The sequence below is a fragment of the Neopelma chrysocephalum genome, unplaced genomic scaffold (genome assembly GCF_003984885.1).
Source record: "Neopelma chrysocephalum unplaced genomic scaffold, ASM398488v2 Primary Assembly neopelma1_24, whole genome shotgun sequence".
NCBI lineage: Eukaryota > Metazoa > Chordata > Aves > Passeriformes > Pipridae > Neopelma > Neopelma chrysocephalum.
The window spans coordinates 28,665,436-28,676,868 of record NW_020897693.1 but is presented as its reverse complement, the minus strand read 5'-3'; positions in this window follow the sequence as shown (position 1 = coordinate 28,676,868).

Here is an 11,433-nt window from a genome sequence, read left to right as displayed (position 1 = left end):
GTAGAAGTAATAACAGTTATTTACTTTGCCGAAACGTTTATTTCACACTTGGTATATTTCCTTACAATCGGAGAACGAATGTGTGAAAAATAAGCACAAATAAATTAACGTAGGAAAAGTACAGTTTTAGCAAAAGGTGATCCTTCTCCTGTCTAATTTTCGCGGGTGCGTTTCTTACTCCTGACATTAATTTAAACCAACGAAAGGGCTAAACAGATTAATCTCTAGCCCTCAAGTCAAGCAAGAAGCAAAATAATAATTTACTTGTCCGCCCCCTTCATAAAAGAATATATTTTTTCCTTTCCTTCAAATCGTGGCTGATGAACAATCAAATAACAAAGCAGTCAGGAGGACAGGAGCCCGGGTGGGTCTCTCGAGGCTATGGCCCCTGTACCCCTGTTCTCCCCTTGCTCCTGCGGTCTCCCGTTCTCCCTCCCTGCTCGAGTTGCCGGGTATCGCCTCCTCTCCTGGGCGCAGGGCTGCAGGCTGCTTTAACACCTTCTGACCAGGCTTTGTCCCTTTTGAGGCTTCTTAGATTCTGTAATTTGTTAACAGGACTTCGTCTGCCTTCCCTCCAGCCCCCAGTGCAAGCAGGGTAATGATGCCAGAGGCAGGGAAATACACATCGCTCTGTGATTCCACAAGCTTGGTAATAGCGCTTTCGTACGCACATGTCACATACATAGCTTACATCAGAGTGACCTTAGCGAGGGGGACAGGGAAGGGTGGGGGAGAGGAGAATTAAAAAAAAAAAAGATGTAATTCTACTGTCTATGTCAAGGATTTCAAGTAGAATAGTGCTTGATACCAAGGTAACACTTCTTTTTGAGGCCTCTTGGTCTTCTTTGAATTGCCTCAATTCCCATATTCCAGCTGTTTATTTTATCACCAGCGACTGTGTGCAACAGTTCCGCAGGTTGGGTGACCCATACTAGCCACGGGCAAACAAAAGATGACTCCTAGTTGCCTGCAAACGCTGTAGAGCGAGTTGCGCGACTGCTCAGTTCGTCCCTGTCACGCTGCCTCCCTCCCCACCTGTTCGCCGCACTGAAGCTGCCCTGGGCTAGGGCTGCGGGTCTGCTCTGGGGAGAGAGTGGGGCTGGGAGCTCAGCAACCCGCGCTTTTGCAATCATCCCTTTCTCCACTCATTCTCACCCCCTCTAGTAGCTCCTTAGGTAAAGTTGATACTTATGAACCACAGCACCTCGCTGCTGCATCTCCCAGGGCAAGAGCAAGAAATTCCGTGAAGGACAGGGCAGCCCATCAATATGTACAGCTATAATTTTTGGAAATGTGTTTTTTGTATTAGCCTGTAAGCCCTCTGTGAAATATGCAGTCTCCCGTCTGTTCTCTCCTTTGCTGACAGCAACGTGCTGCTCTTTTCCCTAGCTACCTAGTCTATGTGCATTGCCCATAAACAATAAATCAGACAGTATTAGCTGGATGCAGAGCCTTCAACATCTTCCTCCCTGTTCTGTTGTTGGGGCTGCCCCTAGATAAGGTCCCACCAGCACCGTGAGATACTACTGTCAATGCACATCAGGGCCCTTGCCTTGTGCCCTGATCCTGAAGGACAGTGAATAGGGACAAAGATGCAACTCAATACTCAGCTGGACCACTGTCACAGACCTGCAGATCCCTCCATGTAGCACAGCACTCCCTTTTGCAGCACAGCCTGCTTAGGACTCCAGCACCAGATATTCCCAAGAGAACCTATAGGGCTGATGTTGCACAGAGTGTTTGGTTTCCGGCCCTGCTTTTCAGTGCATCTTTCCAAACTGCCAGCTGGTCCAGCCAGAGAGTTCCTCTGTTCCCTCAGGAGAAAAATGGTGGCTGAAGGTGTCTTTATGTTTACAGTCCTGATAGAAGGGACAAAATAAAGGAGGTAGACATTTGCTCTTCAGACCCACAGTTCTGGGGCCCCTTTGGCACAGTGTTACTGCCTGAGCAGCTCTTCCTCCAACAATAGTGCACTTCACACTTAGATAAAGTTCTTCCTATTTGTGAGCCAGTTAATTCTCCTGGTAACTGTCTGAGATTATAGCCCTATCTTTCAGACAGAGTAAGGCAGATAAGTTAAAACTTTATAACCACAAATTACTTGAATTTTTTTCTCAAGTGAACCATTTCAGTTGAGTTAGATAGACCACTTTAGATAATAAAATACCATCTGAAAGCTACTAGAAAGTTTTCAACATATAAAAAATTGGCTATCTTCTTTAATTTCTGGGAAAGATAATTGTTTGTCCTTGCTGTTTGTTTTGCATTCTTGAAGTATATCTTTTAAGGCATAATACAAATTTTGAAATCCTATATATGCATCTTTACAATAGTAATGGCTTTCCACAAGCTCTGTGGGAGGTGACATTTCAGCAAGATACTTCCCCTCGACTTTGTTTATTTCAGCAGTATAAATTCTACCTCTGGTGATAGCTGTTAACTTGGCAATGTGAAAAGTGCTACATGATGTGTACTGTGCTCAGTCAGCTCATCAGAAGCTTACCAATTATGACTGTGGAGCCCATTCTTCCTGCCACAGCATGCCACCCACCATGCATAACTGGGACAGCTGATTTTCACATGTGCATAAAATCTAGAAGTATGCACGCATTTACACAGAACCCATACAAAGCAGGAACAATGTCTGGTGCTTCTTAGAAGCTTTTTTATTTCCTGCAATAGCTCATACACAGGCCATAGTAAATAATTTTTTGCTCCCCTGCCTGCCCCGGAAATGTCAAAAAGCAGAGCTTTTAAACTCTACCCTGCAAGAGGATGAGTTTTGTACCTGTCAGGCAATCAGGACATCTGTGTTGTGGCCAAACTTTCAGGATGGCTGTGAAATAGGAATTTGCAGCTATCAGTATTATCCTTCTCACCTGGGACTTGGTCTCCATCCACATCTTCAAAGTTCTTGAGAAAGGAGGTAGTGGGAAGCAGATTGTGCACTCAATTAAATAATTGAAATATGCTGGAATGGCCCATAATGCTTCTAAGCATTACGAAATTAAGAACTTTGTTAACAAAAGACTTTGTAAGCCTGTTTCTACAGGATGAAATCTGATCTCTCTTTAGGGTCTCCTAATGACATTAGCAAGGCAAGATTTAATTCTAGAGAGATGCTATTTGTCAAGCACATAGGTAATGTTTGAACTTCAAAAATAATGTTACCTTTGAGCATTAATTTTTGTTTGGAATATCCAACTGAATGTAGAAAATCCAGACTGCGCTTTTTGTTAAGATATGATTTGCCTTTATCCAAAGATATTATTTTCTTTATTTTTAAGCAACTATTTACAAAGCGATGTAGTGCCAGATTCTGTCACCTTTGGCTGTAGTTTCTTTTGCATCAGCTAAAATAGAAGTAACTCTGTTCAAGTAAGCAGAGTAACACTAGTGAAAAACCAGAATAAATAATCAGAGAATCAAGCCCTTTGAATAGCAAATGACTCCATAAATAGTCCCATTGATTTCAGCAGGATTTCATGGCATAAGTAGCTACATTAGTGGAAACAGCATACAAGACCCTCAGTGCTCGGACAGAGAAAAACCCCCATAAAGTTATTTAAAAAAAATTCCGTATTGTATCAGCCAGTTGACATGTTACTAGCTTATTCTATGACTTACCAAGAACAAAATCAAATGAGTTGATGACAAGGATGACTCCTATGTTAGCTGCTGTGACAATTCAACACACCCGTGACATGAAAGCTGTGTTCCTTATTTAAAAAAAAAGAGAAAGCAAATAAAGCCACACCAGTGAAATGCTTTCCATTATCCTTAAGCAAATGCTTCTTTAAGCCAGGAAGAACATCTTAGCAGATGGAGTTACCCCTTTCTGGGAGGTTTATGGACAGTATCAAAATATGAGAATGTCATAACACCGTCTCCCCCTGGCTCTGTTGCTCTGGATGACTTGGAAAAATTCTTGTGCTTTCTTTTCCTTGAAATCTAGTAAAGAACTACATGAAGTTCAAATATGCTCTCTTAATTATGTGGGTTTTTTTGGCTAAACACATTTCTTAAAAACAGAGAAGTGTTCTCTGGAAATGTTTTGCAGCATCTTTAAGCCTGAATATGAGAACTGTGTCTGGATCCAGAGATCAGTAAAACACCTACCCAGCTTAAAGTCTTCTGGAACCAACAAAACTGTTCCCGGGATCTAATTGCTGTGCTGTGGATCCATTTTTGAAAGTGACTCCACTTAAGGAGTTGGAACATGATGCACAAGAGCAGTGGAAGAAACCATGATGACTGGGGAACGTAACAGCCTGACTAGAAATGGCATCAGTGTGACGGAATTGGGTTCCAATACCTTCCTGCTAGTACTGAACTTGATGTCATCATTCTTGGGGAAGTAGGTGATGTATTTCAAGTATTCAATAAAGAACTGCACACCCACATACATGGTGCCGCTGAAAACTTTTGTAATTACAGTAATTCTAACTACTGTACACATCCTTGCCTTCCTCTCATTTCTTTCTTTGTATTATTTTCTTGTCATATCACATAGTAACTGTAGAAAGCATTTTGTCCAAATACAAGCTTCTTGTTCTGAATGCCGCTCTGCTGTCAGCAGGAACAGTATTTCAAATAAGATACTGGACATTTGCCTCTATGAATAGCTACCTCTTTGTTCATTCTAGACTGTGGAAAGCTCATCTGCATCTTTTGAGTGCACATTTTTCGTTGAGAACCTCTAGAGCACAAAAGGTGAAAAAAGGAGATATTTAGCTTTATTGCAAACAGTTCTTTGTTGTGTCTCCTCAGTTATGACCAAGGTATGTCTATTTTCTATTGAGTGTGGAGCATTCTTATTCCTGTGAAGTTTTTAAGGGAAGTACTTTAAATTACATTGTACAGTGCTGGTTTTTCAATAGCAATCTGAAAGTAGTCTGCGATTTCTTCTCTTTATATACAATAGTAAAGTGACACAAAATGGATAAACATTTTTCTCTCTGTCAGGTAAGGATAAGGCTAACCACCCATGCTGTTATCCCATGGCTGAAGGGTAGGAGGGTCTGCTTAGACCCCAAATTTTGGGAAAAGGCCCTGTTTAGTGCTGACAGTGTACATTGCAACTGAGGTTGGAGGAGGTTAGGAGGAGGCTGGTCCCCTATGGTTGACTTTTGTAACCTTTTGTGTTAGGAATATTGTCTTGCTGGTATAGGCTCCCTACTGAATTACTGATATCCTTGAAAGACAGAGGACAAAGGGAAGCTAAAGAGATATTTTTTAACTAATATAGCAGTAAAAGATTCCAAGGAATGAATTTCTCACAACCTCACCAAAAACCTGAGGTGTATTTGGTGTTGGCTGCAATTCTGGACCCTAATCTGATAAAACCTCAACTCCATGCTCTTTACAAAGTGGGACTCTAATGTTAAAAGGAACTTTCTAGTTTACTAGTAAAAAGTTTTCCCAAACTCTCAGAAAACATAAATGAATATTCAAATTATACTGCTTTTTTGAAAATCACTTATTTCTAAGCAAACTCGTGACATTTAGGGAGAAGAGGGATAATGCTTGGTTTATTGTTTTGTGGCGTTTGGATAATTTTTTTCATACTTATTCTAAATAATAAAAAAAATTGAAAAGGATTTCTCAAAATATTTCCTTTATTGAGTGATCTAATTATGTCTTACTATATTTAAAAAAGCCAACAATGTGTAATATGAATTTGTGAGGAATTTTAAGGGGTCTTGTCTCTAAAAATTTTTTTTCCTTTTTATTTTCTGGACTGAAACAAACTTCTTTTCCTTTCCCTTTCCCTTTCCCTTTCCCTTTCCCTTTCCCTTTCCCTTTCCCATTCCCTTCATTGTTTCTTTTCCTTTTTTTCCTCTTCTTTTCTTCTTTCCTTTTTTCATTTTTCCTTTTTCTTGCAAACCAACCAACCAAATAATCAGCAACAAGCCAAACAAATTTTTATTTTTTAGTTCTGCTCTGAGATAAATTTACTACCCACGATAGTACCACTCAGGAGCCCAGCAGTCCAGTGTTCTCTAATTACTCACAAACCTACCTCTGCAATATCAATGCAATTTGATCTCACTGCATAAGTAACAGAGCATCCGGTTTTACAAGCTTGAGAGTGATGGCATGAGAAGGAGTGAAAATTGACAGCAAGTTGACAGAATACTACTGGGACTACTCTGGGGTCCATCACACAGTCATTTTATCCCTATGCCACTAAAAAAACCTAACAAATTTGGCACCAGAATAGCTATTACAGGGAACTGACTTAAGAGTAGTGAGTTTTTTTAGGTGTTTGCTGTGAATGAGATTTTTCTCTTCAGCTCCTGGGATTATCCTTATATATAGATGGAGACATAAGAGAAGATGGGTGAAAAAAATCAGACAGAAAGAGGAAAATATTTGTTCTCTCCATATGTATGCATTGTGCTGAGTGAAGCAGGGTGCTGAGATGGACTCCTCAGATGCTATCACAGTAACTGCAATATCATGTAGCTGTATGTCTTCAAGCTGCTCTGCAAAATTTTATAGAGTGATCACTGAGATGGCTACGTTCAATCTATACAATCCAAAAGGGGAACACATTTTCTGTTAGATACTGAGCTTATTTTCTGTTCCTTTGGTGTTCAAAATTCATTGTAATAAGGAGTCATTTTGTTGTCCTAGTACCCTGGTTGTGCTTTGATTTCTGTTGTCTTAATAGAAAAAATAAAGACATATATTCTGAGAACAGCAGAGCTAATGAAGTGGTATTTTGAGGATTTGTATTTGATAATCTTACATTCCTTCTTTTGCCCCGTTGCTGCAGCTTTGACCATTTATGCTGAGCTTCATGCCCAACTCCATTAGACTTCACTTTCCAGTCCTCTCAACTGTCTTTCATGTCTGTAGATATCAGCTGTGCAGAGAACCTTATAGCTCTCAGTAGTTCAGAGCTACTTTGCACTGACATTCTGGCAGAATACTTGCTGACTGGATAGCAAGAGGTCAATCAAAAAAGATAACTGCTGAGCTGTCGTGGGACACTGGTTCTGTGTCTTCTGTCCAACCACTAAATTAAATGAAACTTGTGGGATTTCTCTTTAAGGCTTTGACCTCATTCTTGTCTTTGTCTGAAGCTGGCTAGCAGTTTTGGAAAGCATGAGGAGTATGGGGACAGACAGTCAATGTATCTCAGGTGGATCAATGACAAAATATGTGTAAGGGCTAATTAAAAATAAGAAGGTAAATTTCAAAAAAAAAAAATCTTCTCTCAGAAACAAAATAGTTTTGGTTTTTTTTAATGGAACACTAATGTAACATATTACTATTTCATATAAGTATTTTGAAAATTTCACTAAGAAAAATTTTTGATAGAGTTGGAGTGAGACAAAACCACATCTTTTAAAGGCATGATAACAAAATATGATAGTTATGAGTTGGGTTTGGCTGAGAAAACAACATTTGAATCATGGCACTGACACTGAAGTGCTTTCTTTATTTTAAATTTTCATCTGGCTCAGAACTTTGCACACTTGTTGTGAGATTTTAACTATCTGTTAGCGCATTCAAGCTGTATCATAAATAGCAGTATTGAAAACATATGCCACAGGGGAAAGAAATCTGTGATAAAACCAGCTGTCATTATGCGGTAATGAATTTCAGTCACTACTAACCTGGATAAGTGTCTTTTATAGAGAAACAAGTGCTTAATTCAGCAAAGAACAATGTCTTAAAACTTCCAAGTTTTAAGACAGCCCTAGTAGAGATAATTCACTTTTATCAATGGGAAAAATCATCTGTTACTAATTTTGAAGCTGAATACATCTAGTTCATTAAACAGTGAGTAAGAGCAACATGGTAACGGTTTTCACATATGTAGAAGGGAAATCCTTTTAAGGCAGCAGTTTTAGGGTACCTAGTCATAAGAAAGAAGAAATAAATCGCAGAAAAATTTAAATGGAGCATTTAATCACTCCTAAAGATAGAAAAGTAACTTGACAAATATCAGTAAAGGTTTCATTATCTGGTAAAAATGAAAAAGTTTGACTGCATTATCAAATGTATGTATTGAGAATTATTCTAGCTTTGGAGTGAGAAAGCTTAGATGATCTCATTATTTATTCACAGTTTTAATTTCTATGATTCTTTGACTGAACTTCATGTTGAGGTCCCTTTCCTCTCCTGTTTCTAGCTAGCAGATAAAATAACTATTTATATTATGGCAAATAAGCAGTCAGGTTAGTGTTTTTTCATATCATGGCCACTGAGTATTTTGCTATTAGGACAACAGTCTGTATATTTCTTTCAAATTCTCTGTTTAAAGTAGTTTGTACTCCAGCTGCTGACTATTATGTTCTAAAACAGTGTTATTATCTCCAAGGGAATTCTGCAAGAAAACACCTCCTTCAGGAATCTTTCATTAAGGGCAGAGTTCATATACATACTCCCCCTCCCACCTACACACCCACCGAGCTTGTATATGTATTGATATCTCCTTTAATGTAGAATTATAATTATAGATCATATTTTAGCACAGCTGAAAGCAAATAATTTCTCTTTGGAAGGATATGGGGTCAGTTGTAGGATCTAGGAACAAAATCAGCAAAAATAAAGCTGCTGGTTTCTAAATGAGCAGTACATTAAATCCACATGACTAAACATCCACATGACTGAACTTGCTTGATTCAGAGGTGTTTTCAAGATACACCAAGGAGACTGTCATTTCATAACAAGAAGAACAAGACTTTTGGAATCAGATATAGTTTAACTCAGGGAGTAAGCTTGTAAGGTCTTACAAGCAAAAATAACATATTTGAACTGTCAGAGTATTCACTGGAAAACATGTTCATGTAAACAGGTAGCATGTAAATGTAACTTCTGTCTGGGATTACAACCTGTAGGTTGCTTGGCATAGTGTCATACAAATAGTAGAGAAAAACTTTGGCTTCATTGCTGTTGTTTGGATTAGAGGGGACAAAGTCTCATGGATGGTTTTTAGAAATTTTCTGAAATCCACCAACTAGATTTTTTTCATTGTGTTTTGGCCTCTGATGTTTGAGGCATTAAGGAAAACTGTGGGGTTTGATAAAGCATAGACCTCGTTCTATGTTGTGCAGGTGAACCAAACAGGTCAGCACAGGATTAAAAATTCCTCAGGTAGGGTCTCTTGGTCCTGAAGGACCCAGCTGGGCTGCTATGGAGGGACGGTAAAACATTTTCCTTCCAGGTGCGCTAGGCTGCTGCACTGAGAGCTTTGGGAGATACAGGCATATCCAGAGTTTCCTACATAGTGCCTAGTCCAAGCGGAAAGACCTTTTCCTGAGACAAAGCTCAAGCAACTTTCTGACAGAGCCATGCTGATCAGTCATAGCACAGACATTATACTGTTAGTATAAAAAATGCCCAACAGTGTTCACCTAACATATAATTCTTCCAGAAGAGGATTTATTTTGCATCATTTACAGCAAACCTGAGGCACCATTAATCTCTGCTGAAACACAGGATTGTATAGATCTGTTCTGCCAAACTGATTTATGGCAAACCAGAGATTCCCATGTCTTTGTTTTCAGTTTGGAGAGCTGTTCCGCACTGAATGGTTTGTTTTTCCAGCACAAAGAAAGGTATATCAAGATTTTCAAATAACACACATATGTACCAGTTTTATTAGAATTTGTCTCACTAACATTTTTACCGTGGCCCAGGAAAATCAAATCAAGATAATAGCAGAAATAATGACCAAAGAATAGCAGTTTCTTTAATCAAGGGAACATGATGATTAAATCAAAAGCTTTAGATCTGTGGATATCATCAATGGTCTTTTGACTATTAATAGCAATATGTCATCAGTGAATTTTAAAAATACATTGTTAGAGTGTGAAATGTCTACATCTAGATGGAAAAAGGTCAGGACAGAAGTATTTGTAGTTAAATCCATTAACTGTATTGTTGACAGTTTTTCAAGTGATTTAGATTGAAATATACCAGTGAAGTACAGCAGTAATTAAAGAGAAGCTCAAGTCCTACAGTTTCTTAACATCAAGTATACTTTCCCTGGAGTCTTTGATCCTAAATAGTATCCAAACTGTAATTTTTAATAACAACAAGAACAACAACAACAATAACAATGACAATAGAAACCAGAACAACAAAATGTCATTAAGAAAAGGCTTGCTTTTGCTTTAGAAACATTGGCAGAAATATTCCACAACACTGGAGCCTGAGAGACACCATTGCTTCCTGTTTTTGTGCTGTAGCCACAGGGAGAGTGAGCATTCTTCTACATGTTTTGTGCACTGGAAAACTCTTCAGCACAGGAAAGCATTAAAACCTGTAAGGACTTACTAGTCTAGAAAAGCAAGAGCAAGCATGTGCTGAGTGTTAGCTGTTCTGTGACAGTGTGGAATTTTCCAAACCCAAGGTGTACCTATGCACCAAACACCATTAATTGCATAGTGCAGACACACTTTGTATATATTAGTGCATTAAAAAGTGTAGTAAAAGACTATCTGTATATACAAAGAACATGAGAAGATATGATTCTTCTGTTTGCTGAGCCTGGAGGGAAGAGAGATTACAACCTTCTATGGAAATATTTAGTGGCATCAGCTTAGAAATCCTTTCTTTTCTTTCTACTCTTCCTTCAGCAACTGAGCTGCAATTTCCAAGGGAAAAGTGTTTTATAGACGATGATGTCTTACTGTTTCCTCTGCCCTGTGTATTGGCCAGTCAAATATCCTATGAAAAACAGATGTGATTTTCTAACTACTGATAGTATCAAAACAGCCACAAGGAAGCCTGATGAAAGGTGCCTAAGCATCTCAGTTCCTACAATCCTCAGATTGTCTCATTGAAATAGATACTTTGTATTGATTTATTAACTCAGAGTACATTTCATGACAACTGTAGAAAACTGGGCATGAAGCTGTTTGGTACCATAGAGGCATAAACTTGGGTTTGATAAGACGGTACACATTCATCAATAGGAAAAGTGGCACCAAGAGGCACTTCTATTGTCTACCTTTGGAAGGTCTGTAGGGACAGTATAAGCATGTGAACAACAACAGTCTTCCATATGTTAGCTGTGTGACCACTGAGATTGGAAAACAAAGGTGGTCAGTTACTGTGGCCTGAACACAGTCACTTCCTTGGATAGAAACAGTAGGGCTACCCATGTAGATCACATACAGTGGGATGGAGCATGAGAGGTGGAAGGAATTATGGTTGGCTGTAGAAGTGTCCTAGAAGTATGTTAAACTGAGCATAATCTATCACCCAGTGCTTTTGAGCTCTCAGTCACAAATAGGCAGAGGTGACCAATTCTATGGTATAAACAAAGCACAAATAAAATAGTTATAAAGTATTGAATTAATTGGCTATAAGTATGAGATCTTTGCTCTTGCATTTTTTATTATAAGTCCTTTAAACTCAGCTGCAGGTTTTTTTTTTTTTAAATTTAATTTACCCCTCAATTATTTTAGC